Below are 26,948 nucleotides of genomic sequence, written 5' to 3'. Positions count from 1 at the left end.
TTCTATAAGGACCCATGTCGGGAACCTTCTTGTCTGTTTTGCTGATGCGAGTAAGGCTCATGTGAGCATAGAATGGCAATCCTTGTCTGGTGGAGTGAGACGTATGCCAGGGAGACACCGTTTCATTTCCTTTTCCTTTGTGGCTTCTAGATCTAAGGCCTTAAGCGTAATGGAGCTAGTGTCATTGTTGTCAGAGTTTTGGGATTAGCTACCCCAACTCTCGCAGATGCCTGGTTCCCGCAGTGCTTTTGGTAATGATCATTTTCAACATTGATGTCATTGGTATCGAAATGTTTCCTTCTAGGGTATGTTACGAACTAGTGCCTTATACTGTCATGCTACCTTGCTGAGGAGTAAGTGTGGGCGGGTTCTACTCACTGTTCATACTGCCTTGTCACTCTCTTCTTCTATCATGTTTCAACGTTTCGTTGTCTTAGGATTCTCTCGGTAGTTGACGTTGAGTTAACGTGCCGATTCGTATGAGGTGTTGCCTCAGTTCATGGTTTCGCGTTCCTTCAGTTGATCTTTAGACTTCAGGATTTGTCCTTCAGTGCGTTGTGAGCTGTCCTTTGATTTGACCTTTTGTTCGGTCATTATTCGGTTCTCTCTAGTATGTTCCTAATTTCGGGGACGAAATTCCTTTAAGGAGGGTAGGTTGTAATGACCTGGTCATTTGCCTTCCCTTCCTTTTTCTTGAAATTTTACGAATGAATTTTTTTCGTTTAATTTTCTTTTCTGAGCTCTGTTTCGTGTCGCTTAGTGTCATCTCGAGTGCTTGGAATTGGTTTCTGAGACTCTTTCATGTGAATTGACAACTTCCTTTGAGGACCGAGTCATTTTTGCATTTTTTGTTTTTCGGACACTATGCGCTATTTCGTCTTTTCCATATTCTGTCATTTTTCCTATTTCGTCTTATCTCCGTTTGTTAGTTTTTGGCACAACCTCACTTCTCATGGTCGGGATTGGTTTTTTACTTCATGTGCCTTCATCTTGAGTGGTTTCCTCGAAATACGTATCTTCACTTTTGCAAAATGTACTCTGGTTACTCCCGGTGTCCACAGGGGCATAGATGCACAATTCTTCATAATCTTTTTCATTTCTTGGGGTATTTTTCATAAATATCTTTTGAAGATATTTTCATTCTGGGGTAGTTTCGTAGTTAACCCTTTTTGTAGGGGTCATCGTGCAATTAACGAAAGTTATTGCAAAATGTCTCGTCTGGAGCATGGATCCTCGTACGGGATTCATTTTCACTTTTCGTTGACCCGTAAATTCATAGAATTTCCTTCTGGTCATTTTTCTCCAGTTTCAGAGTTTCTGGACCCGATTGCCGCCGAATTTGTTCAGGGCATAACTTTCTGCTCGGGACTCGGTTTTCAACGCCATTTTTTCTGTTGTTTATATTTTCTCATTTTGAATCTTGTTTGTTCACGGAGTTTAACTGTTTGAGCGCGTTTGCTCAAAATCCACTTTTCCGGACCCGGCGGGGCCCTTCCGGGGCAGTTTTTGAGACTTACTATAAATAGGATGCCCTAAAGTGAAAAATCAGATTTTGGTCATCTTACCCACCTCTCTTGGCCGGATCTCCTAGCAGCCATGGCTGCCGCTTTCTCTCTCCTCCTTTGGTCCACTTTTCCTTGGTAGAAATCCTTCAGCCTTAGCATTTATTGCTTCCCTCGATGTACTCTACCTTTTGCCTTTATTAGAATCCATTTTTAACGATTTTTTGAGTCCAGATTTGGAGTCAAGTTGAGATTTTCATGGGGCTTCTTGCGGATTCTTGTTCACGTTATTGTCCCCGACAAAACCTCTCGGTATCATCGAATTCGGAGCACTTTTATTTTGGTGGGTCTTTGGGATTTTCATCTCAAATTGAGGTATGAGGTGTTATAGGTTTAATTCTTGTTATATAACATGCTATTAATGCTTATACAACTTGATTGCATGCTTAAATGTGAAATCTAGAGATTTTATTATTTAATTTTCTTGTATTGGATTTGATTTTCCCGGTTGCTTATGACTTGTTTTAAACATGTAGCATGGTAATATAATGCTCTATAATATGGTCATTGACAAATATTAAATTGAGGGAATTTGAACAAGTATTAAAGATTTTATTTAATATTTATCTTGAATAAAATATTAAATCATATGGTCTTAACTAGCTTAAAATCAATATGTGTTAGCATATTAAATTAGACCTTAGCATGCTCTCCAACATAGTTGAATTTGAAAGTGATTGGAGGTGTTTTGAAAATTAGTAATTATTAATTAATTTCATTAATTAATTTGTCCCGAGTGCACTATTCACTCTATTTAAATTCCGACTTAATATTCTTGATTTACATGCCATATAACTTCACATATATTTGATTTAGAATATTCGGTTAGGTTTTGAAACCTTTTATTTAATTAAATTCCATGTTTAAGATTTAATCCTCATGGTGATATACAACTTGGGATTGTATTGTGGCATGCTAAAAAATTAAGCTTAGGTATAGTTGTTCACATATATTAAATTGGGATTAATTGTATGAGAATTACAACTTTTAATTTATATTTAACTTTAGTGAAAGGTTAAGTCACGTGGTCTTAAATTGAATGAAATAAACTTGTAATGTGATATTACATTAGTCCTTGGCATATTCTCTAAGATATGTTAAATTGAGAGCATTTGGTTAAGTTTAAAAATCTAGAGATTTTTATTAAAAGAATTAATTAAAATCTATTTTGTGGTCCCATTAGCTTAATTAAGGTTTTAACTTGATATTTGTATTAGCCATGACTTGTTTACTAGTATATATTAAATTGGGACTATCTGAAGTTGTTTTAGAACCTTGGGATTTAAATTAGCATGATTTAATTAAAGTTCTACTTTGTTGTTCTAACAACCTAATTGAGTTTTAGAATGGATATAGGTGATGACCTTGCCATGCCCTTTAACATGTATTAAATTGAGGTTAATTGAAATTGAATCAGAAATGTAGAGAATTTAATTATGTTTATCTATTTAAATTTTATCAATTTGCTCCATGATCTAGTTATGTTTTAGAAGTGGTTTCTATATTCAAATCATGGACTTAGACTTGTTGTATATTCATTTGGTTATGTTTTGAACATTGGATAACATAGTTGCTATGTTTGTATTCAAGAGAATATATTTTCCTTATTGAATATATTGTTGCCTTGTGTAATGATTTGCACACTTCGTGTTTAACATCTTTCATGCATACCGTGTAATGAATCGCACACTGAAGATTCGACATTCATCATATCATATTAGTTGTGGATTTAGAGCATGTATTGTATAGGTTTCCAAATTTGGTTGTGCTTAGTAGATAGTTGATTATCTTGCATATTCCTGTTGATATATGCGTTGTTGCACAACTTGTTGATTTTGAAAACTTGGGGATGTCGTTGTTTGACTATGGCTAGGACGTGGTTCTAGTACGGGGGATAGTCCCTCTATATGGTGTAATGCGCACATAGGGAGGTTACCCATGGGCTAGTAATCCTAAAGTAACTATGTTGTCGGTCTGATCCTGTGTGATGTCCGAGTATCCACTTTGTTTAATTTCGCATTTCATTTTCAAGTTGATAACTAGATGATGTTGTAACTTGTTGTTTCTTAATTGTCATTCCATTTTAAGTTACAGGATGTTAACTTTTACGAAATTTTGCTTTATGCATTGTATTGGAAGTTCCAATATTGGTTAAATTGCATCGATATTGAAAATCGTGTTTTGACATTCTAATATAGCTTCGGATTGATCCTATTGATTCATTTATAACTTAGATGTTAGGTGGCATGACCCACATCTGTTGTTTTCGTGCTTTAGATTTCAAGCTGATAGCTTTAAGAAATTGTATTTTGTTGCCTTGTATAATATGCTTTTATGTGGTTAGATTGCATTGAAGTTGTAAATTGCGTTTTGATTGTTCGGCATGGCCTAGGATGATTCCTTAGACTTATTTAGAACATAGACGTTAGGTGACATGATCACTTTAGTTGTTTTTGTATTCGAGATTGCAAGTTAATACCTTTAAGAACCTATATCTTGTTGCTCTGTATAACGTGCTTCCATATTGTTTAAATGGCATAGATGATTGGAATTCCATTCTCATTCTTTTATAGGGTCTCATAAATCATGTTTGAAGTGTGGCCAAGTGCCAAACGGTCATTTAATCCCGTTTTGTATTTTTGGATTCTGAGTTTTCATTCCAAGTTCCATTTTTGCCTTTTTGCCCGTTGGGGGGGTCGGATTTTGTATCGGTGGTATTTTTAAGTCATGGACCATTATAGCACGTCCAAATAGGTAAGTTACGTTTGCGTGCATGGTCGTTTCCGGACAAAACCTTATCGTTTGTGTTTTGAGCCTCTTGTGAATTCATTTCGCATTTTTTTTGCATATTCTAATCTAGGGTCATTATAGAATTTTCACGATGGTTTTATTTTCTTCTTTCAAGATGGTTGAATAGAAAACATGATTTTAGGGGGGGTTTCTTTTCCGTGTTTTACTAAAAAATGTCGTCTTGATGTCGGGAATCGCTTACGAAGCTCAGCTCTCAGTTTTTCAATTTAGCAGCTTTTTGGACCTCCATGACCAGATTTCATGGGGGGGCAGTTCGGGCATTATACATTATGTTTTTTTTTTTATTTTCTCGTGTGTTATGTAGAAAACTCAATTTTGAGGGGGGTTTCTTTTTTATGTTTTTGCAAAAAAATTCATCTAGGCCTCCAAATTCAGCCTCTGTTCTGGATTTTTCTAAAAAATAACCCACAGCAGCTTTATGGCTGCTGCTACCAGCCATGGTGCACCCAGCGCGCGCGCGGCATGCATGGGCATGCGCATGGGGCTGTCATGACCCCTCGTTGGGCCGCCGCGACGTCAATTCTTCTTTTGGGCTTTTCTCCTTCGTCCGGACTTCGATTCAAGTGAAATTTTTTTTAAACTTGATTAATTTTTCGTTGTCTATCCAATGGTGTGCTTGGTTACACCCGGATATTTCTGGATAATTACCTGTTTTCCCTTAAAGCTTTAAGTGTCCATTTTTCGTCGTCATGCCGTTTCTCCTTCGTCCGGACTCCAAATGATGCGATTCTTGAGTCCATCTTGATTAGTTTTTCGTTATCCTTCCAGTGGTGTGCTTGGTGGCACCCGAATGTACAGTTTTCAAAAATAACTATTTCCCCTAGGGGCTTATTTGTCATGTTTTCGATCTTTTGCTTTCGCATCGGTTCCTCTTAAGTTCCACGACCTCATGGAAGGTCACTTTGACTTCTTAGAGTCTTGTTTTCTGTTTTCGCTTCCGCATATCGGATCCATTATCGGGTCAATCTTCGGTTCATTACAGGACACACTAGCCTAAAAACCAGGGTCGTCACATTGGGCCCGAGCCTGCACGATTTTGCTCTTAAGCTTTACCCCAAAAGGCCTCATACCAATTGGAGATAACACACTTATATATAAGCACTTCACCTTTTCTCTACCCAGGCGATGTGGTACTGTGCAGCCGTAGCTCGCCAATGTGGTAGCCTGCCCGTGTCTCTCGCACCCACCCACGACACACCCGCCCACAGGGTCATCACAATCCACCCCTCTCGGAGGCTTAACGTCCCTGTCGGCACAATTCCGGCTGGCTCAGGCTCTGATACTATTTGTAACGACTCGCTCCACCACATGGTATGATATTGTCCGCTTTGGGTTAGAGCCCGCACGGTTTTGCTCTTGGGCTTTACCCCAAAAGGCCTCATACCAATTCGTTACAATATTAATTAAATTATGAAAATTAATTGGATTTGATTACTAATTAATTAGAGGGCACTTAAGGGGAAATGGAAAATTATTTTTGAAAAATTATTTTATTTTTTAAAAAAAGATGCCTCAAATTAAATATTAGTGAATCATTTAAAGTCCAAATATATTCTAAATTTAATTGGATTAAGATCAAGGCGTTTTGCATGCATTATATTATATAAATGAATAAATTGAAAACCCTAATTATGAATGATGAAAATTAACTGGGAGCGGAAATTTTTATACATTACTCAATGGCCTTCGTTATTATAACTATTGTAATTAGATCTTCAAAAATACGGCCCCACAATTTGAAGAGTGTGACGACCCTGGTTTTTCAAGCAAGTGCGTCCTGTGACGAATCGAAGATTGACTCGATAGCAGATCCAGATGCGAAAGCAAGAAACAAGACAACGGTCTCCCAAGGCACAACATACCTCTAAGACACTTTGATGACCTTCCATGAGGTCGTGGAACTCAATGAGAACTGACGCAGAAGCAGAAGATCAGAAAAATAACAATTTAGCCCCCAAGTGAAAAATAGTCATTTATATAGAAATGACGTATAATGTATATCATTCCCGAGACACATCCGTAACTTTCCATTAAGTCACGGAACTCAAAAGAAAGTAGCGGAAAGTAAGAAAAATCGGACAAAAATAGCACCAAAGGCAAAAAGTCATTTTTTAAAAATATGGATTCGGGTGCCACCAAGCATACTACTGGAAAGACAATGAAAAACTAATCAAGATGTACTCAAGAATCGCATGATTTGGAGTCTAGACGAACGAGAAACGGCATAACGAAGAAAAAGAGCACTTAAGGCTAAAAGGGTAAACTGGTAATTATCCAGAAAGATCCAGGTGCAACCGAGTATACTGTTAGAAGGATAGCGAAAAATTAGTCAAGTTCAAAAAAAAGTTCACTCGATTTGGAGTCTAGACGAAGGGAAATGAGAGAAAACAAAAATTGATGTCACAACGTCGAGACGGGGCACCACGAGCACCCCACGAGCATCCCACAAGCACCATGACATGCACCATGACATGCTAGGAAGAAAAAAAAATCAGCCAGAACTAAGAGCCGAAATGAGGTTTAAAACGAATTTTTCTGAAAAAACACGAAGAAAAAACCCCCCCTAAAATCGAGTTTTCTACCCGACTATGTGAAAGGAAATGAAAAAAAAAACTCACTGTGAAATACCTAAAATGCCCCTACATCAGAAGAGGTCAAGAGGGCCAAAAGCTGCTACAGTAACTGTCCACATCTGAGAGCAGAAACGGGCTATCAAATGAATTTTTCTGGAAAAACACAAAAAGGAACCCCCCCTCCCCGAAAATCGAGTTTTTTACCGGCTGCATGAAAAAAAAAAAAAAAAAAAACATTGTGAAATACCCAGAATGCCCCTAGATCAGAAAAGGGGAAAACAAAAAATAAAAAAACTGATGCCTTATGGAATTTCTGAATCTGTCAATAATTGAGAGCAAAAATGAGCTAGTAGATGAGTTTTTCTGGAAAAACACAAAAAATAAACCCCTCCCAAAATCAAATTGTATACCCGGCAGTGCGAGAGAAAATGAAAAAAAAAAAAACCCTCTCTGAAATGACCAAAATCCCCTTAGATCAGAAAGAGTTAAAAACTCCGAAAATGCAACTTTGTACCAAGTATGCATTTGACCCTAAATGTATTTCTAGGTTGAAATGAATGTGCACGCAAGTGTAATAAATGATCCTAAGCACGCGGGAATGGTCCGCGGCTCCGAAAAGCCCTGACTCAAAATCCGACCCCCCGACGGCCAAAAATGATAAAAATGAGCTTGGAATCGGAATTTTGAAAAGTAAAAATATGAAATGGTACCAAATTACTATTTGACCCTTGGCCACACTTCATACATGATTAATGAGACCCTATGAAAGAATAAAAAATGAATTCCCACACCCGATGCAACTATGGTGAAACAATGACTTGTGATTTTTCAATATTTTCATAATATTTCATGAAGTTAAAAGTCACACAAGATACAAAATACATGTCATTGGCCTCCGGCCTCATCTTATACATATCAAATACATTTAAAAAGGTGTACTTATGTATACATTACATGTATGGAATCAAATATACAAGTTTTGACATATAAAACTATAAAATGACATTTCTTGCTAACATTTACATGAAATGAAAACTTAAAAGCTACAAATCATCCAAGGAATGATGAACATCACGAACCAAGTCTTCGTACCTGAAAAATGCCCTGGTAACTTTGGGGTGAGTAACATAAAGTTACTCGTAGGAGATGAGCATGCATAGACCTAGCATTTTACAAAATTATCACCTTAAGGTGAAACATGTTAAAAGGGCTCATACCACCTAGAATCTATGGCAAGATGCTTACATAGGATCATTTCTAAGTCGTATCAACATGAAGCAACATGAATCAAGATATCTATGAAATTGAATAAGGTTGGGACATTCTATACAGCATGACAAGATTTAAATCTTCAAGAGATACTACTTGAAACTTAAAGAGGGAAATCAAGAGCAAAGCATGATGGCTATGTAATTTAAACAAGTTTAGAATATTCCATATAACATGAAAAGGTTTTAAATCCTCAAGGAATACGACACTTGAAATTTAAAGAATGAAATGAAGGCAAAGCATAAAGTCTATACAATTAAACAAGGTTAGAATATTCCATATAACACGAAAAGGTTTTAAATCCTCAATGAATACAACACTTGAATTTAAAGAATGAAATCAAAGATGAAGCATAAAATCTATGCAATGAAACAAGGTTGGAATATTCCATAAAATACGACAAGATCTTAGAACTTTAAAAGAAAACACTTGAAATTTAAGGGTTTAAATTAAACAGTGTGGATACTCGGATATTGCCCGGATTAAAACTGTACTCTTGGGATCACTTTAGGGCTACTAACCCATGGGTACCTTCCCCTAGTGCGCACTATAAGATAGGGAGCTCTTAATATCTCCCATACTAGAATCAAGTCCTAGCCATGTCAAACCTTGATTAATATCACCGAGTTTTCAAAATTAACAAGTTATGCAAGTCAAGATAGTATCAAGATACAAGTAATATGTAAAACACATTTCATGCACAACCAAGATTTTGGAAACACACAAGTCATACCCTAAGTTCTCAACTATGATGGTATGTGAAATGTCAAGAAATCATAGTATGCATCTGCATAAACTTAAAACACAAGGAATCCACTGATGTAAATATACCACAAGTATAAGATTAATGATTTATTATTTACTAAGCAATACATGGATAATTAAATCATTTCAAGACAATTGTGCTAGTTCATTAAACACATTAATGAAGTCAAGTTACAAGAAGTCTAGATACATGATAAAAAGTTAAAAGCCCCATGAAATATGAGTTACAACCATGTGAATTAAGTTCCGTATAAAGAAAATAATTAAACATAAGTTTCAAAACTTATCCGATTATTCTCAAATTGATACACGTGAATGAACTTGTCAAGGAAATCATGAATACCAAGTTAGAACTTAATCAAACTCATAGAACCATTGAATAGGTTTTAATTAATTCTTTTAATTAAAATCTCTAGATTTCAAAACTCATCCAAATACTCTCAAATTAAAGTATGTTATATAACATGCCAAGACTTAATTTAATAGTCTAATACAAGTGATTTCCATGTAAGCTATAACCATGATAATTAAACCTTCATATAAGAAAATTAATAAATGAAAGGTTTCAAAACCTAATCAAACATTCCCGATTTAATATATGTGAAAGTGTATGGCATGCATATCAAAAATATCAAATCAAAAATCTAATGGAGTGAATAGTGCACATGGAATAAATTAATTAATCAAATAAATTAATTATCTCTAGATTTTAAAACATCTTCGAATGCTCTCAAATTCACATATGTTGAAGAGTACACTACGGCCTAAAATAATATGACTTTACATTATGATTTCAAGCTAGATAAGGCCACATGAATTAAATTTTCATTCAAGAAAAATATTAAATAAAACCTTCAATACTTGTCCAAATGCTCTCAATTTAATATATGTCAATGATCATATTAAGGTGTAATATAATAGCATGCCACAAGTATAAACTAAGCTATAACTAACTAGGAAGATCAAATCTCACACAAGAAAAATAAATAATAAAATCTTTAGATTTAATATAAAGACATGTAATTGAGTTGTATAAGCATCAATAGCATACAATATATCAAGAATATAAACTATAACACCCCTACCTCAATTTGAGATGAAAATCTCAATTCCCCACCGAAAGAAAAGTGCTCTGAATCCGACGATACTCCTATGTTATGTCGGGGACAACACGGTGATCATAAAACTCTAAAGAGGACATACCAAAATCCTAACTTGGCCTCAAATCCAAACTAAAAAAATGGCCAAAAAGGGATTCTAATAAGTGGGAAAGGTAGAGCACAACGAGGCCGACGATAAACGTTAAGGCGGAAGACTTTTTAGAAAAGAAATCAAGTAGAGAAGAAGAAAGACTGGTGGAAGCCCCTTGGGCTCCCATGGCTGCCGGACAAGAGGAGGAAGAAGGGCTGAAATATTGTCTTTAAAAATTAGGGCAACCTATTCATAGAAATCTTAAAAACTGCCCCGAATGGGCTCCGACAGGTCCGAAAAGTGAAATTTGAGCAGACGGATTCAAACAGCGAAACTCCGTGAACGAAAAAGAACCAAAATGAAAAAAAAAATGAACAAAGGAAGAAACAATGTTGAAAACCAAGTCCCCAGTAGAGAGATATGCCCCGAACAAGTTCGGCGGCAACCGGGGTCAAAAATCCCTAAAACTGGGGAAAACGTACGAGAGAAAATTCTAAGAGCACACGACTCGACGAAATGTGAAAATGAATCCCGTATGAGAATCCAGGCTCAAAATGAGGTATTTTGCAATAACTTTTATTAATTGCATAATGGTCACTCCAAAAAGGGCAACTGCAAAAATGACCCAGAAAGAAAATATCTTCTAAAAATATTTTCTTAAAAACCCCTGAAATAAAATATCTTCAAAAGATATTTATGAAAAACACCCCAAGAAAAGAAAAAGATTCTGAAGAACTGTACATCCATGCCCCTATGAACATCGGGAGCAACTAGAGTACTTTTCTACAAAAGTAAAGATACGTATTTCGTGAAAACCATATTGAATGAAGATACGTGAAGTCAAAAACCAACTCCAAGCATGAAAAGTAAGGTTGTGCCAAAAAGTGACCAACGAGGAAAAGACGAAAATGAATAGTGTACGGGGAAAAAGACGAAAAGTGAATAGTATCCAAAAAGTGAAAATGTGGAAATGACTCGATCCTTAAAGGAAGTTGTCAATCCAACCGAAAAAGTTTCAGAAACCATTTCCAAGCACTCGAGATAACACCAAGTGATGAGAAACAGAGCTCAAAAAAGAAAATTAAACGAAAAAAATTTATCCGTAAAATTTAAGGAAAGGGAGGAAAATGACCGAGTCATTACAAAGAGTCTAAAAATTACAAGACTGGTTGTCTCATGAAAATAAAAATATTAAATGTACATTGTAATTCGATCTTTAAATATAAGGTCCTACGCATGATTTAAAGAGTCTAGATTATAATGACAAGATATTTAATGTTTTATTTTTCGTTAGAGCATTAATAACGTCATACACTCAATCTAAAATCAATAGTGTTAGCTCCCCAACGGAGTGGTCTACACTAGGTGATTTTAGAAAGGCTAAACATAATCGAAAATCATTTCATATAGATAGACAAGGCATTGTCTTAAGAGATATGGAAATGATGGGATTTGCCCTCCAATAGCAATAATGAAATTCGCCAACCGAATAAGTTATTAGCATATTAGTTATCCAATTTTTCATGCAAAGTGGTTAAGGGACCCACATATTATTATTTTAATAGAAGTGCTCACCTAATAGCAAATAAAGCTCAACAATAGTAATAATGAACTCCTCCATCAGGATAAGTTATTGACCTATTGATTGTGTGATTTATTATGCTATAAAGTTGAGGGACCCACATTAATTAAAAAGGATTCTTCGCCAATAAAGATAATGGACTCTTATTCTATTGAGATTTATTATACTATGTAGTTGACAAACTCATTTTAATTTTAAATATGCATGATAGTATTAATAATTCATCTTGCGTATTGTATGAATGCATTTATGTTCAGATTAATTATGTCTAATCTATTTAATCTGCTTGCTAACATATTCAATGTACTAGACCTCATTTATACGAACTGGAAAAAGGAACTTAGATATTTTATTCACAACGTAAGGGTACAAAATGTATTTACTACTCTGGTGGTTCCTCTCATAGAGTGTCGCTACACCACAAGCTTAAGAGTGTGCATTAAGGCGAGGGCCAAGAGTTTTACATTTATAGAAGCCACTACTACCTTTCACTATAAATATAGCTAGGGCGAGTAGGGATCGCCCCAAGGGATTGTGAGGATCGAGCAATAGCGTGGAATCGTTATTAGGGCTAGTAGGTCGAGTGATCAAACAATTGGTTGGTTGGTTGATTAAAGAACAACTAAATTAAACTAAGTGATAGCAAAAGAATGCAATTAAGAGTAAGCAAGAGAGAGAGATCTTGGGGTTTAGAGATTACCACCAAGCAATGCTTTCTATATCATTGCCAAGTGATTAATGAGGGCAAATGGTGTGTTGCAATATTGGTGTGTGTGTGTTTGGTTGATTCAACAAGCAAGGATGACTAGTTAAGCATGTATTGTCTAAACATCATGTGAAAGGCACAATAAATCTAAGCAATGAAGCATATATTGTCTAAACAACATGTGAAAGGCACAATAAATCAAAAAAAGTCATTCATTCTTTCATTAAGCTCACAATCCAAATACAACACAAAGATAGAGACATATGCTACTTGTATTCAAAAGGTTGGATAATCAAACAACAAGTATAGATTGTCCTCCCATTTAACACTACACTACAACTACACTATATCGACATTACTAGCAAGAAAATAAACTAGGGGAGAGGCACAATCCATCAAGGAATAAGTATGAACCATCAAGAGAATCACAAGAGCATTCCTTTAAGCACTATGTTTTGACAATCTCCAAATCTATAGCATCAATACACATAGACATGCATCAATAACACAAAATCTAGAGACAAGCACATGAACATCTATTCTAGCATACATAGACATATGAATAGAATGAAATGATCAATTAGAAGCATTAAACCACATAAATCATTGAATAAACAAGATCTAAATATATCAAAGTGTCAAAACATTAATTACAACACTAATCCCTCAATAATACATAAGATTAAGATATAGAAAACATGCTTGGGGCTAACTCTAGCCCCAAGAGGATATCTAGCCACTCATGGTGATGATGCTCCAACCCTCAAGGGCTAATTCCATGGTTGAAATATGCTCCTTGTTGATGAAGAGTTTCCTATGGTGTCTCTAGCCTCCTCTTCCTCTAAGCTTCCTCTCTAAGAGATAATATGAAAACAATATTGGCTCCTTTGTAAAAATCAATCCTTATCCTTATATAGGTAGGTTAAAATGACACCCAAGTGAGCTGGGGTCGTGCAGACAATATTCCCTAATGATTGGATAAAGGACAACTTTCAATGAGATGGAAATTTAACTTTTTCGCACTGGAGGAAGCTCGATTGATCGAACCTTGGACTTGGATCGATCGAATTGGCTGAGATCTATTGAACTTAGGTTGGATCGATCCAACTGGTTGAGCTTTTTGGGAAAAGACAAATCCAAGATATTTTGGGAGATATTTATGGGAAAAAGATAAAAGTGGTTAGTGGGTGGTACAGCTATGGATAGGATCAATCATTTGAATAAGGACAAAAGTGTTCGATTGATCAAAAGATGGTGTTGGATCGATCGAACTTTTGGACTTTATGCTTTTGGGTCTAGGCTTGGATCTATCTTGAAATGCTGAGATCGATCATTGTTCGATCGATCGAACCTTGAACTTAGATCGATCGAACTTTGCTGCTTGTCACCTTTGGCTTCATTTGTTTCTTTCTTTCTCCACTTTGCTCTTTTCATTGTTTAATCCCAGAATTGCTTCAATTAAGCTCTTATTTGGCTGAGTTAGCTTATTTTCGGGATAAGTGCCTAAAAATAGAAATAATACGAAATCAATCTAAAATGGTAAAATAAGATAGATAAAGGTGCTGGAATGCCTAAGCTTAAGGGGTTTAAATACGCACTTTTCAGTGCTCATCACACCCCCAAACTTAAATATTGCTAGTCCCTAACAATGAACTAGAAAGTAAAGGAATGAAATGAACAACTATACAACTATGAACTAGAAAACAATAAATGGATAACGCCACTTTCGTAGGGAACACGATTGCACTTAGCACATGCAATAAGCCTTTTAAACCCCTAGGTTACCCCTAGTGGACTAGTGAAGTCTCGTGAGGGTTTCCAGAAATGGTACCCACAAACATTAAGCTCATTCTTTCAAAAGAGGCAGCAATATTGTAAACAAGTATCGGGAGAAAAATACCTCAAGTATGCAATTTTTCAAATATTTCCAAGCAATCTCCCAAAATCTCAATATCAAGCAAACAAATATGGTCCTCCACACATCAAGAAAATGATCATACAAATTAAAACAACTCTAGAATCCTTTTAAGTGGACCCGCATCAAATGTGTTGCTATCTTAGCCAACTAAGAATTAATCACATCCTTACCCTCAAACTAGCACACAAATCTAGTACCGATCATCAAGACAAAAAGTGGACCTTTTATTAAAGCTTTATTCATCTAGGTGCGCTTTTTCTTTACCCTCGACTTTTTTTTTTTTTTTTTTTTTTATAGTATCAAAGATGGAAGTATGGTGCAATGTGTTGATCTCTTAAGCTTTCTAGTAATTCATGAGATCGAGCGTTAGGTCAATCACTCCCAAACCAGACGGCTTTAGGGCATTAGGCATTCAAACACCCCTACGAACTTACAAGCTCAAATCAACTAGGCTACAAATCAAGACAACCTCCATCTAATCATTTCCCACTTCTCACATTTTGGGAGAAGTCCTCACTTTTTTATTACTTTTTTTTTTTTTAAGCAAGTTTAATTATTAACCTAGAATTTGGGCCATCCACCTTTCGGCGTGAGAAGTTCAGTGCTTGATTAGGCTAGAATCCTGGCTACTTAGTGAAAGGGGGTTGTTATCCACCTTTATCAAAAATGAAAGCTTTCAATGCACTACTAGCTCAATTGGGATATAACCAATTCAATATTCAACAAAGCATGTACCCCACAAATGATGCTAGTATGCGCCTGTGCTAGTGTAGAATCCTAAAATGAATCTCAAAACAATCACAAAATCAAGATGATGTGGACCACAAGTGCAAGCATGATATCAATTTTTTGAAAAATTTACTCCTAAATGGCATCCCTAAGGCATACAAGGAGTATTAGACTTTCAAGTCAAGCAATTTTTAAATTTTAAGCAATATAGTCCTCAAAAGATAAAAATCATAGCTAGATATGGACCAATCATAGAAATATCCCTCAAATACACAAGTCATGCTCAAAATTTGAATTTAAAACTAATACTGTAAAGCACCATTCCCCCTAAACTTAAATGGCACAATGTCCTCAATGTGCAAGAGAACAAAGGAAAGTGTATACCAGTGCAACTAAGCAAGAATGATCGAGACTGAAGTATCCGAAGTGGGTGGCATGGCCCCCCCTGACTTGGGATGAACTGCAGTCCTGAAAATTGGCACTTGGATAAACTTATCAGATAACAAAATGGGATAATCAGTGCACAGTGGATATGCAAGTGTAAATGGGATAAACAGATAAAGAAATGAGAGAGGTGTAAGGGTGGTCCTGAAAATTGGGTAGCACTCTCTCACTGAAGTCATTGTGATGCACCTGATGGAGTCAAACATACAGATATGAGAATATAATCGTATGACATCTATAGCAAAAATAGATATATATATATATATAAAACAGATAAAGTGCAGGTATAAAAATATCAAAGCCGACAGACCAGCTGTAAAAATAACAATGTACAGTGACAAAAGTAAAGTATCAAAAGGAGAGATGGATCATGGGATAGAAAGGACTGGGAGCTCAGGAGGATGAGGTAGGACGGGTAGGTCTAGCTCCGCGGATGTCTCTGGATAGATCTCTGAACATGGTCGCGACATCCGTGCGGAAAGAAGCAAAATCAGTTCTGTGGGCTGTGAGGTCAGCTCGGATGGCGATAATAGCATCCTCAAGTGTCTGCAGATGTACTCCAAAGCCGGGGGTCATATCTGAAGTCTCAGGCATAGATGAATCAGAAGAAAGATCCTGAGTCTGCTCCTGCTCATGAATGGGCGACCTGGTTAGAGAGTCCTGCTCTGCATCGTCTACAGGGCGCTCTAAGTCTATGTCTAAATGTTCGGTAGCTGGATCGACTAGTGCGTCGTTCGCTGCGGATGTGCTGCTGCTGCCTCTGCTGGTGCCGATGCCTCTGCCTGGGCCTGGGCCTGTGCCTCCTCTAGCTCTAACTCTACTGCAGCCAATACCGCGTGGTCCTACAGCCTGGTAATAATGGAGCGGTAGGTCTTATTCCAGTCTTTCCTGAGGAAGTGACAGGAACCTGTCTCAGGGTGCTGCCAAGGATGGATGGGGTAGCGCTTATAGATGAGGATCTGGGTGATAAGGTGGCTGAAGGGAAGAGACTTAGCCCGTCCGGGTGTCTCCTTGTTGATGTACTCGTCATACAGCTTCCTTATCACGCTTTAGATGAGCACAGGAATGGACACCCCGTGCCCAGTGTAGAAGGAGTAAAGGGTTGTCAAATAATCGCCCCTCCTCTAAATCTTGTGCCCGGCCATGTATATGTTCTGATAGAGAACAGAATTAGTAAACCAAAGGTCGTCTAGAAGGAATGTCCGGGTGGCGAAGGTCTCGCCACTAGCATGGTGACCTGTAAGAAAAACTGCCATGTATGTGTCCTGAAGCTTTGGAGGACATCTGTGTGGACAGCGGCAAAAGCGAGCTAAGGAGTCCACTGTAATGGTGATCGGATGGCCATCAACAGAAGTGACCATCTCGACTGTGGTACGCGGCAATGGTCGGAGGTTCTGGTAGAATAACCGAACCAGCCGTGGGTAGATCGGCTCTGTAACAGGGGCAAGAATAGCGGCTAGGCCCCTCTGAATAATATTATGGTAAGCGGATCGGGTCAGCACCGATCTAGAGAAGAAGGCCGTGTTGAACTCTGACTCATGGTCACGCGTCATACGCGTATATCGAGGCGTGGGCCTATCACGCTCCAGATGAGCTGGCTGAGCTGGTATATGTGAATGCTCAACTCCATGATGCGGTGAAGATGGTGATGGAATCAAAGCAGGATGAGTTGCAGAGGTGGATGGTATGTGGTTATCCTCAGGCTCATGAGATGGTGACTGAGGTGGGGTAGCCTGTGCTGGCTCCCGCTATGCATAAGAGGGCTCTGCTGGCTCCTCTGTTCGTGGCCTAATATGTCGGGTGAGCCCGTGTTTCCTGTTGGCAACGGTCTTCCTCTTAACCATGGCCTGCAAAAAGAAAAAGAAAAACTTACAATGGGAGTTTGTGCCAGAATAAGAAATTTTTAAGCATGAAATAGAAACATGTATGTCAAGTAAACTAGACAAAACAAATATGACACGAATCTATACAAGTAGTAGAATATGAAACATGCTAAACAATGTAAGTATGAAATGCATCCAATGTGGAATATCACAGGCATTGGGCATAGATATGATAGCATGAACATAAGATATGATGAATGAAATGTATGTGTGAGATTTGTGAAGTTCGATCGATCATAAAAAGAAGTGAGATCGATCACAAAAGTTGGATCGATCGAAAGTAAGTGAGATCGATCTCACAACTTCGATCGATCAGAGACATGAGTTCGATTGATCTCACAAGATCGATCGGAGATACTAGTTCGATTGATCGAACTGTGCGACATTGAAAACTCAAAGGTCACAGATCTGTGACCTTGGAAGCATGGGGCCCACATGAACGTGTTCGTGGGCCCTACAACACATCAAATCAACAAATCCCTATCATTGAACGAGGCCCAAACTCCCAATATGAGATCAAAATCCGAAAATATGCAAAGTATATACACGACGCAACACACATATATATATATGGAAATACAATGCTTCAAAGCTTCAAAAATGGTGGATTTAATCATTTAATACACATGGATTCGACATCTAAAGCATGGATACATGAAATCTAAGCTGAAAATCAAGCATGAGGTCACGGATCTTACCTCAAATGGATGGGAAGAGATGAGATGAAGAGAGGAAGATGAAATCCGAGATCAGGAAAGATGAAGAGAAGGTCAAAGCTCACTGATTTTGCCGGAGGTTCACCGGAGGTGGGAGAGGTGATGATGCATAGTGACGGCGACGAGAGGGGGGGTCAGGGTTTGAAGGAGGGTGAGATCGATCTAAATGATCGATCGTGAGAACCCTCGATTCTATTTTTAAAAACATTCCCGATAGAGTTCGATCGATCGAACTCAACTGTGATCGATCGAACTTAGATGAACTCTCTTCAAATTGGATATTTGAAATTTTTAAAAATTGCAAACTGAAAATTAAAAATTGGAATTAAAATTAAAAATTGGAAAATAAAATAAAATATTTTTGGTTTTTTTTTTTTTTTTGGATTTTATTGAATAAACACTAATAATTAAAAATTAATTAAAATAGAATATTTTTGAATTTTTGAAAACATTTTGAAAAATAAAATAAAATAAATTAAAGTAAAATGAAATTAAAATAAAAATAAAAATAAAATAGAATAAAATGAAAATAAAATAAAAGTGAAAATATTTTTGAATTTTTAAAAATTTGAAAAGTCAAAATAATGAAATGAAGACTGAGATCGATCGAACTGGGAAGTTGGATCGATCGAAGAACTTTCAGATCGATCTTGCAAATGTTTTGATCGATGGGACAGAGAGCTGAAATATGCAGGTTGATGTAGGCTCAAAATTTTTCTAAGTGTTGAATCATGAGATCGATCAAACTTTGAAGTTGGATCGATCGAAGATCTCTTGATCGATCTAAGAGTTAGTTCGAACGATGGGACAGAGAGGTGATTTGGATGCAGGTTTCTGCAGGCCGAAAAATTTTCTAAGTGTTGGATGCAGAATGGAGTTCGATCGATCGAACTCAAGTTTGAGATTGATCGAACTATGCAGAATGCTCAATAATGTCATGAAAGCTTATGCAATCCTCACCAAAGTTCCTTGAAATGCATATGAACCAAAAACAAGTATCTAGACTTCGCAAGAAATTAAATGAAAGATAGAAATGGGGGAGGAATAGGGTTTTGACACCCTACGAATGCCTTCGCTAGTCTTTAATATCTCTAGTAAGACATTGGGCGCTTTTATCCCGGATCAAAGATCTTATAATGCATCCCCTCCTTGTTGGGGTGATAGATGCTTTGAACTCCACCCAACAAATGGTTCTTTGAAGAACTTGTTGGATTAAGCTCAAAAGAAATATTTGGTCTCTTGTCTATGCAATTACAACCTTTGGGCTTCCATGCCCTTTCAAAGCAAGAATTTGAAACAAGATTTTGAGAATGCAAGGTTGAAGATGATCCTTAGGAAGTGTTGGTTTTACACAAAAGCTCATTTCCTTGACATTGAAGATCGTGACATTTATCTACAACATTAACCTCTCCTTCATATTTGTCAAATGAATTGGATGTGGGATTAAAGATATTCAACTTCACCTTCATGTGGCCAAATGAGATCTTCATTATCCCCATCCTATAATTGATGTTGGCATTAAAGGTTGCCAAGAAAGGACGGCCAAGGATAACGGGAATTTGGCTCTTAGGATTGGGAACCAGTTTCGTGTCTATGACAGCGAAATCAACCGGGAAGAAGAATTTGTCAATCTTTGTCAAAACATCTTCAATTATATCCCTAGGCTTCTTAATAGATCGGTCGGCAAGTTGTAAAACTACCGACATCGGTTTCAATTCACCTAGACCCAATTTGACATAAACCGAATGTGGAAGAAGGTTAACACTTCTTCCTAAGTCAAGAAGCGCCCGATTAATGATATGATCACCAATAATGCATGATGTAGTGGGTGAACCGGGGTCCTTAAACTTTGAAAGAGTGTTATGTTGCAAAATTAAGCTTACTTGCTCGGTCAAAACCACTTTCCTTGGTACTTGACTCTTATTCTTCCCCTTTTGGGTGCACAAGTTTTTCAAGAATTTGGCATAAGCCGGAATTTGCTTGATTGCATCCAATAGTGGAAGATTAACTTTCACTTGCCTAAACATTTCCATGATTTCATTGGTTTTTGCCTTTCGCTTGTCTTTTGAAATGGATCCTTTTAAGGCATCCGGAAATGGAACTTTTGGTTTAAACACTTTTTCAAAATTTTCTTTTGAACTCTCTTCAACATAAGAATTTTTCAAATCATTTTTCAATAAAACCTTTTCAACATCATTTTTCAAAATTTCTTTTTCAAACACATCTTTCAAAACTTTCTCATTTACAAGATCATGTATATGCAATAAAAGAGGAATGGGATGTGAAACGGGACGGGTGACAACTTGAGGTTGCACGGTTTACTATCTTCATTGGACATTCTAACTTGATTGTCCACAATCCTACCACTGCGCAAGGTAGTCACCGCATTAACATGTTCAATGGTGTGGCCTTCCGATGAGGAATGGGTTTCCACAACACAATGTTGCTTAGGTAGGGCATTTATAGGCATCTTTCCCTTATCTTTTACATTGAGAGTGCTTGCTATTTACCCTACTTGGGTTTCTAGCTTTGCAATAGATTGAGAGTGAGAATGAAGCAATTGAGTGTTAGCCTCTAAAGTGCCCAAAGCATTCAAAACTTTTTCTTCAAAGGCGGGACTTCTAATATTACCTTGGGAATAAGATTGGTTGGGAAAATGAGAATTAGCAAATTGATTCCCTTGTGATTGATAAGGTCTATAACTTCTAACCTTGTGAATTTAATAAATCTTGGTATATTTCTATAATTTCTATGGTTTAATTCTTCCTATTAGTTCTCTAGTTTATTTACATGTCTATGGCTGATTAAATTGGGAATTATGTCTCACATGATTCATATGGTTTAATTCTTTCTATTGATTCTCTTTGTGATTACATGTTGTCTTATGTGTGATTATTTGGGAATTGATCTTTACACTAGTTTCTCTATGTTGGTTACATGTCTATGTGTGATTAATTAAGGATCTAGTGATGGCTAGACATGATTTTTATTAGATGGATTTGTCAATTAATTTGATAGATTATACTTATTCTTGATGGGTTGTTCTACAATTTAATTCATGCTTATAGGTATGTAGATAATTTTTACTTGATTTGATATTCTATGGCTTATTATTACAAATTCCATGATTCTCTAGATTGATGTATGCTACAATTGTGAACAGTTTGATGGGTCATACTTAGAATTGATGGGTTGTTCTACACTTAGTTTAATTGTTGGTTAGGTAAGCAATTCATTATTGAATTTGATGGTCCATTCTTAATATTGCAATTGGTAGTAGCATTTTATTGACAAGAATGTTTTCTCCAAATTAGTTGAAAGTGTGTGGTTTAGTGAACAAGCTTGGTGGCAATTCCAATGGACCCCAAGACCTTACTTCTCATCTCTTAAATCCTATCTCAACTTAGTTTAATTTAATTGCATTTTAATTTGTTTGCATCTTAGTTTAATCAATCAACCACTCCTTCGCAATCTTGTGATCCACTAGAGTCAAAGTTAAATTTCAACACGTATAATCCCTTGGGACGGTCCCTACTCACTCTTGCTACATTATTAGTAGTGGTGGTAATGGTTTTTATAAATTTAAACTTGACCTAAAAGGCTTTTCTTGAACCACACATTCACTACATTATTTTAGTGTATACAAGCGGCCTCATCAAATTTCGGCGCCGTTGCTAGAGATTAACGGTTTTGTTGGAATTAAACTAGACAATAGTGTTCATTTGATTGCTTGTATTTTTATTTTATTTTCCATTCTATATTCTTTTCTTACTCTTGATATTATTTGTTCAATTAGGTACTTGACTACAAGAAAGGCAAACTTTGGAACATGAAGCAATCATTGGAGCTTAAAGCTGATATTAAAATTTGAAGTTGCTTAAGGACCATTGTGAGCAATTCTTGGAACTCTTGTATTTTAATTATGCACTTCTTTGCATGCTTGTGATAGCCCTTGTTGAGGCTAATTTCATTGCTTTATTTTTGTCCAAGCATCGGCTAGTGTGGAGGCCAATATTTTCTTGCATTTGGATTTTTAATGTGAATGGAGCCATTCTTTGATCCAAGTTTGGGGGGAAATTATATCCCTTCACCTTATGTCCCTCCATCATATTTTAATCCTTATGAGATTGAGTCCAATGTTCAACATGCATCATTTTATTATGGACTTGATCACTCTTTTGATCCTCCTTGTGACTATTACCCTCCCCCACCATTTTATGAAGAACCACCTCCATCACCTTATTCACCCGGATTTGAAGGAAAAGTGTTAGCTTTACTTGATGTGCATATTTCACAAAATCTACTTATTAATTCACATTCTCAAATTTTAGCCAAGCTTGAAGCTCAAGTTGAGCAAATTGCAAGTACTCTTTCTCATCAAGAGGAGAAGGAAGAGGCAAATGAAAAAATGGAAAGAATTTCAATTTATATAGATGAGGATGATGAGAATGAAGAGGAGGATGAGACAAGTGAGCTAATGTCTAACACTCTATCTTGTATAGAGGAGGAAGTGGCAAGTGAGTTAGTGGCTAATCTAATAGAGCACAACATAATTAATGAGGACCTTCCTTGTTTTGATCATGATTTCATCCCGGCCATTGCTACTTTAGAGAGTGAGGAGATGTTGACCACTATAGAGGTAGGAAAGAAGGAGGAAGAACTTATTGAAGAGAACCTTCCTTCTATTATCTTCAAAGACCCTCTTGAGACATGGCTTTTTGAAATGTATAAAAATTGTGGTTTTGACCTTGAAAGCTCCAAAAATGAAGTGAACTTTCTAATGGACTCCTTAGCTAATTTAGAGGGTGAAAAGATGGTTATTTTTTAGGAAGAAAAGAGGGATGAAGAGAATGTGTTTCTTGATATTCCAAATGAGTCTTTGAAATACATTGCCTTACCAATTCACAAGGAAAATGATTCTTTGAATACACTTCAAGAGCATAAAATTGAGGCAAGGCCAACCATAATTGATTTTGTTTTCAAAACTATGGATGAAAGAAACAAAATCATCTCTTTCATTTCTTTTCAAGTCATTCTTTTGGAGGATGATTTCATTGTTGTAGGTAAGGCATTTAATGAGAAAAGTGAAAAAAAGGATCAATAAGGATGTTTCATATCCGGTTTTTGACACGTTTGACTAGTGAGTCGAACTAACGTCTTGCTACAGACGTTAAATATTAGCATTCGTAGATTTTTCAACTCTATTCCTCTCCCATTTCTTTTTATCTTTCATTTCTTGTGGCATCTAGATATGTTCCATTGAGCTTCATTGAAGATTTCATACATGTTAGGCATAAACACTAGTTTTTCGTAGAGTTTCAAAACTCTAATCCTCCCTCATTTCTTTTTATTTTATATTCTAATGTACATTTCTTCCATCCATTTTTCAATCTCCATTCTTGTTACCATCATTGGGGCTTAGCATAGGATTTTCTGCACCTTTATCTCAAAATTAGGCATTTGGTGCCAGTTCGATCGATCACAAGTGTACTTTCGATCGATCGAACCGCTCTGCAGTCAATTCTCCGTAAATTTCATGTCTCTGTCCATTGTTCTAACTTTATGTTCGATCAATCCAAGTACTCTTCGATCAATCCAGTTGTCCCTGTGATTGATCTCGCTTCCATACTTAGAAAAAATTTTGAAGCTCTGCAAATTTCATGCCTCTATCCCATCGTGCTAGCATTGAGATCGATCATAGTATGATCGATCTAAGTCAAGATCGCTTTGCCCCTTTGACTTTTTCCTCTTTCTATTTTTATTTTTATATTTCATTTTCTTTTACTTTATTTAGTTACTTTTCTCTTTTAAAAAAAAAAAATTATTTCTTTGCATTCTTTATTTGCTTGCATTTTTACTTCTTACATTTTTATTTACTTGCCTTTTTTTATTTTTGTTTGTGTACATATTTGTTTTGTCTAAAAAAAAAAATTAATAAAAAAAAGATGATTTTTCAAAGTAACATTCTATCTTGCTAGAGACATTAAACTTAGCACCCACATGACACATTGTGTCTTTCATCTCTTGTATCATACATATTCATTTTCATTTTTATTTCTTTATCTTACTTGCATTTTGTTTCATTGTACATACTTTCATAAAAAGAAAAATATAAAAACTTTTCACCATTGTGCCCTTATGTGTAGTTATGCATACTTTATGCTTTAGTTAGGGCTTGATCTCATATCTCTCTTTCATCTTGTGTTATATTGTCTTAGAATGCATGATTTGATTATTCTTATCCCATTTGATATTTGATGTGAGTTTACTAGTGTGGTTATTCAAATAGGTTGTTGATTCCAAGTTTGGGGGAGACCCTTTACATATTAGATCATTGTCGGGCTTCATGTTTTCACCACCATGGTATACTCTTTCTATCTTTTCCATTGTTCTCATTGCACATTAAGGACAATGTATGTTTAATTTTAGGGGTAAGGTGGCTTTATTGCATTCTATTTAAGTTAAGCTTTAAATGTATGATTGAGACTTGAGATTGATGTTAGCTATGATTTTGATCTTTTCAGGACTATATTACTTAAATTTAAAAACTACTTGACTTGAGAGTCCAATACTCCTTGTATGCCTTATCGATGCCATTTAGGAGTAAATATTTCGAAAGATTGATATCTTGCTTGCACATGTGGTCCATATCATCCTGATTTTGCGATTATTTTGAGATTCACTTTAGGATTCTACACTAGCACAGGCGCACACTAGCATTCATTTGTGGGATACATGCTTTGTTGATTATTGATTTGGTTATATCCCAATTGAGCTAATAGTTCATTAAAAGCTTTCATTCTTGATAAAGGTGGATAACAAACCCTTTCCACTAAGTAGCCAGGATTCTAGCCTCATCAAGCACTGAATTTCTCGCGCCGAAAGATGGAGGACCCAAACTTTAGGTTAAAAAAAAAAAATGTTGCAAGTCTAGGTTAGATGGAGGGCCCAAACTCTAGGTTAGATGGAGGTTGTTTTGATTTGTAACCTAGTTGATTTGAGCTTGTACGTCCTTAAGGGTGTTTTAACACCTAATGCCCTAAAGTCGTCTGGTTTGGGAGTCATTGACCTAATGCTTGACTTCATGGATTGCTAGAAAGCTTAATAGATCAACACATTGCACTATGCTTCCATCTTTGATCCTTAGGATTAAAAAAAAAAAAAAAATTCGAGCGAAAAGAATAAGCGCACCTAGATCAATAAAGCTTTAATAAAAGAATCACTCTTTGTCTTGATAATCGGTATTAGATTTGTGTACTAGTCTGAGGGTAAGGATGTGATCATTTCTTTAGTTGGCTTAGATAACAACATATTTGATGCCGGTCCACTCAAAAAGGATTCTAGAGTTGTTTTGATTTGCATGATCATTTTCCTGATGTGTGGAGAACCATACTTGTTTGCTTAATGTTGAAATTTTGGCAGATTGCTTGAAAATGGTTGAAAAATTGCATACTTGAGGTAGTTTTCTCCCAATGCTTGTTTGGAATATTGGTGCCTCTTTAGTGAAAAAGAGCTTAATGTTTGTGTGTATCATTTCTGGAAACCCCCACGAGACTTCACTTGTCCACTAGGGGAACCTAAGGGTTTAAAAGGCTTATTGCATATGCTAAATGCAATCGTGTTCCCTACAAAAGTGGCGTTATCCATTTATTGCTTTCTAGTTCATAGTTGTTCAGTTGTTCATTTCATTCCTTTACTTTGTAGTTCATTGCTAGGGACTAGCAATATTTAAGTTTACGGGTGTGATAAGCGTTGAAAAATGTGCATTTAAACCCCTTAAACTTGGGTATTCTAGGACCTTATTCTATCTTATTTTCCCGTTTTAGTCTAATTTCATGTTTTGTCTATTTCAAGTCAATAATATTAAAACGGGCTAAAAATGGTTTCTTAAGGCCTTTTTGGAGTTAAACAAAGTCTTGGTGAGAATTTGGAGCAAAAGGAGGCCGATGCTGAAAAACTGCCTAGTCTGATCGATTGAAGAAAAGTTGGATCGATCGAACTCTGATCGATCGAAGATATTTTGGGTTGATCAAAAATGTGCTGGCAGCGAGCTGTCTTATTCCCGCGCGCCCGAACTCCACCTACCACATAGTTGCGGGATTAGATATTTTTGGGGCTATATTTTTGACTTAGTGACTAAGAAAAGAACCTTGTATTTAAAGGGAATTGAACCATTTTGTAAATATCTTTTTGTCTTCAATTTTATTCATTGTAATTTTATTTTCTCTCTCTAGAAAAGTTAGAGATTAGGGTTAGAAAAAAAATGAAGACTGGAGGCTCCAAGAACACATCTCAAGATCTACACAGTTTCTCTCTCCAGAATTCAACAAAAAAGAAGAGGAAGAAGATGGAGCCATGTTTGGCTAGACTTCTCCTTGGAGCTTGGATGAGCCCCAGGTTTGTAATCTAAACCTTTATTTCTTTCATACTTTTTAGGGAATAATATCTTGTGATTAGTGTTCTAGCCTAGTGAATTTAATGAATTTTGGTATATTTCTATGATTTCTATAGTTTAATTCTTCCTATCAGTTCTCTAGTTTATCTACTTGTCTATGTGTGATTAAACTGGGAATTATGTCTCACATGATTCATATGGTTTAATTCTTCCTATTGATTCTCTTTGTGATTACGTTTTGTCTTATGTGTGATTATTTGGGAATTGATCTCTGCACTAGTTTCTCTATGTTGGTTGTATGTCTATGTGTGATTAATTAAGGATCTAGTGATGGCTAGACATGGTTTTTATTAGACAGGTTTGTCAATTAATTTGATGGATTATACTTATGCTTGATAGGTTGT

Source organism: Cornus florida, unplaced genomic scaffold, assembly GCF_030987335.1.
Source record: "Cornus florida cultivar Cherokee Brave unplaced genomic scaffold, ASM3098733v1 CherokeeBrave_3.0.0_Hap2_Chr11, whole genome shotgun sequence".
Classification (NCBI taxonomy): domain Eukaryota; kingdom Viridiplantae; phylum Streptophyta; class Magnoliopsida; order Cornales; family Cornaceae; genus Cornus; species Cornus florida.
Note: the sequence above shows the minus strand (reverse complement) of the source record.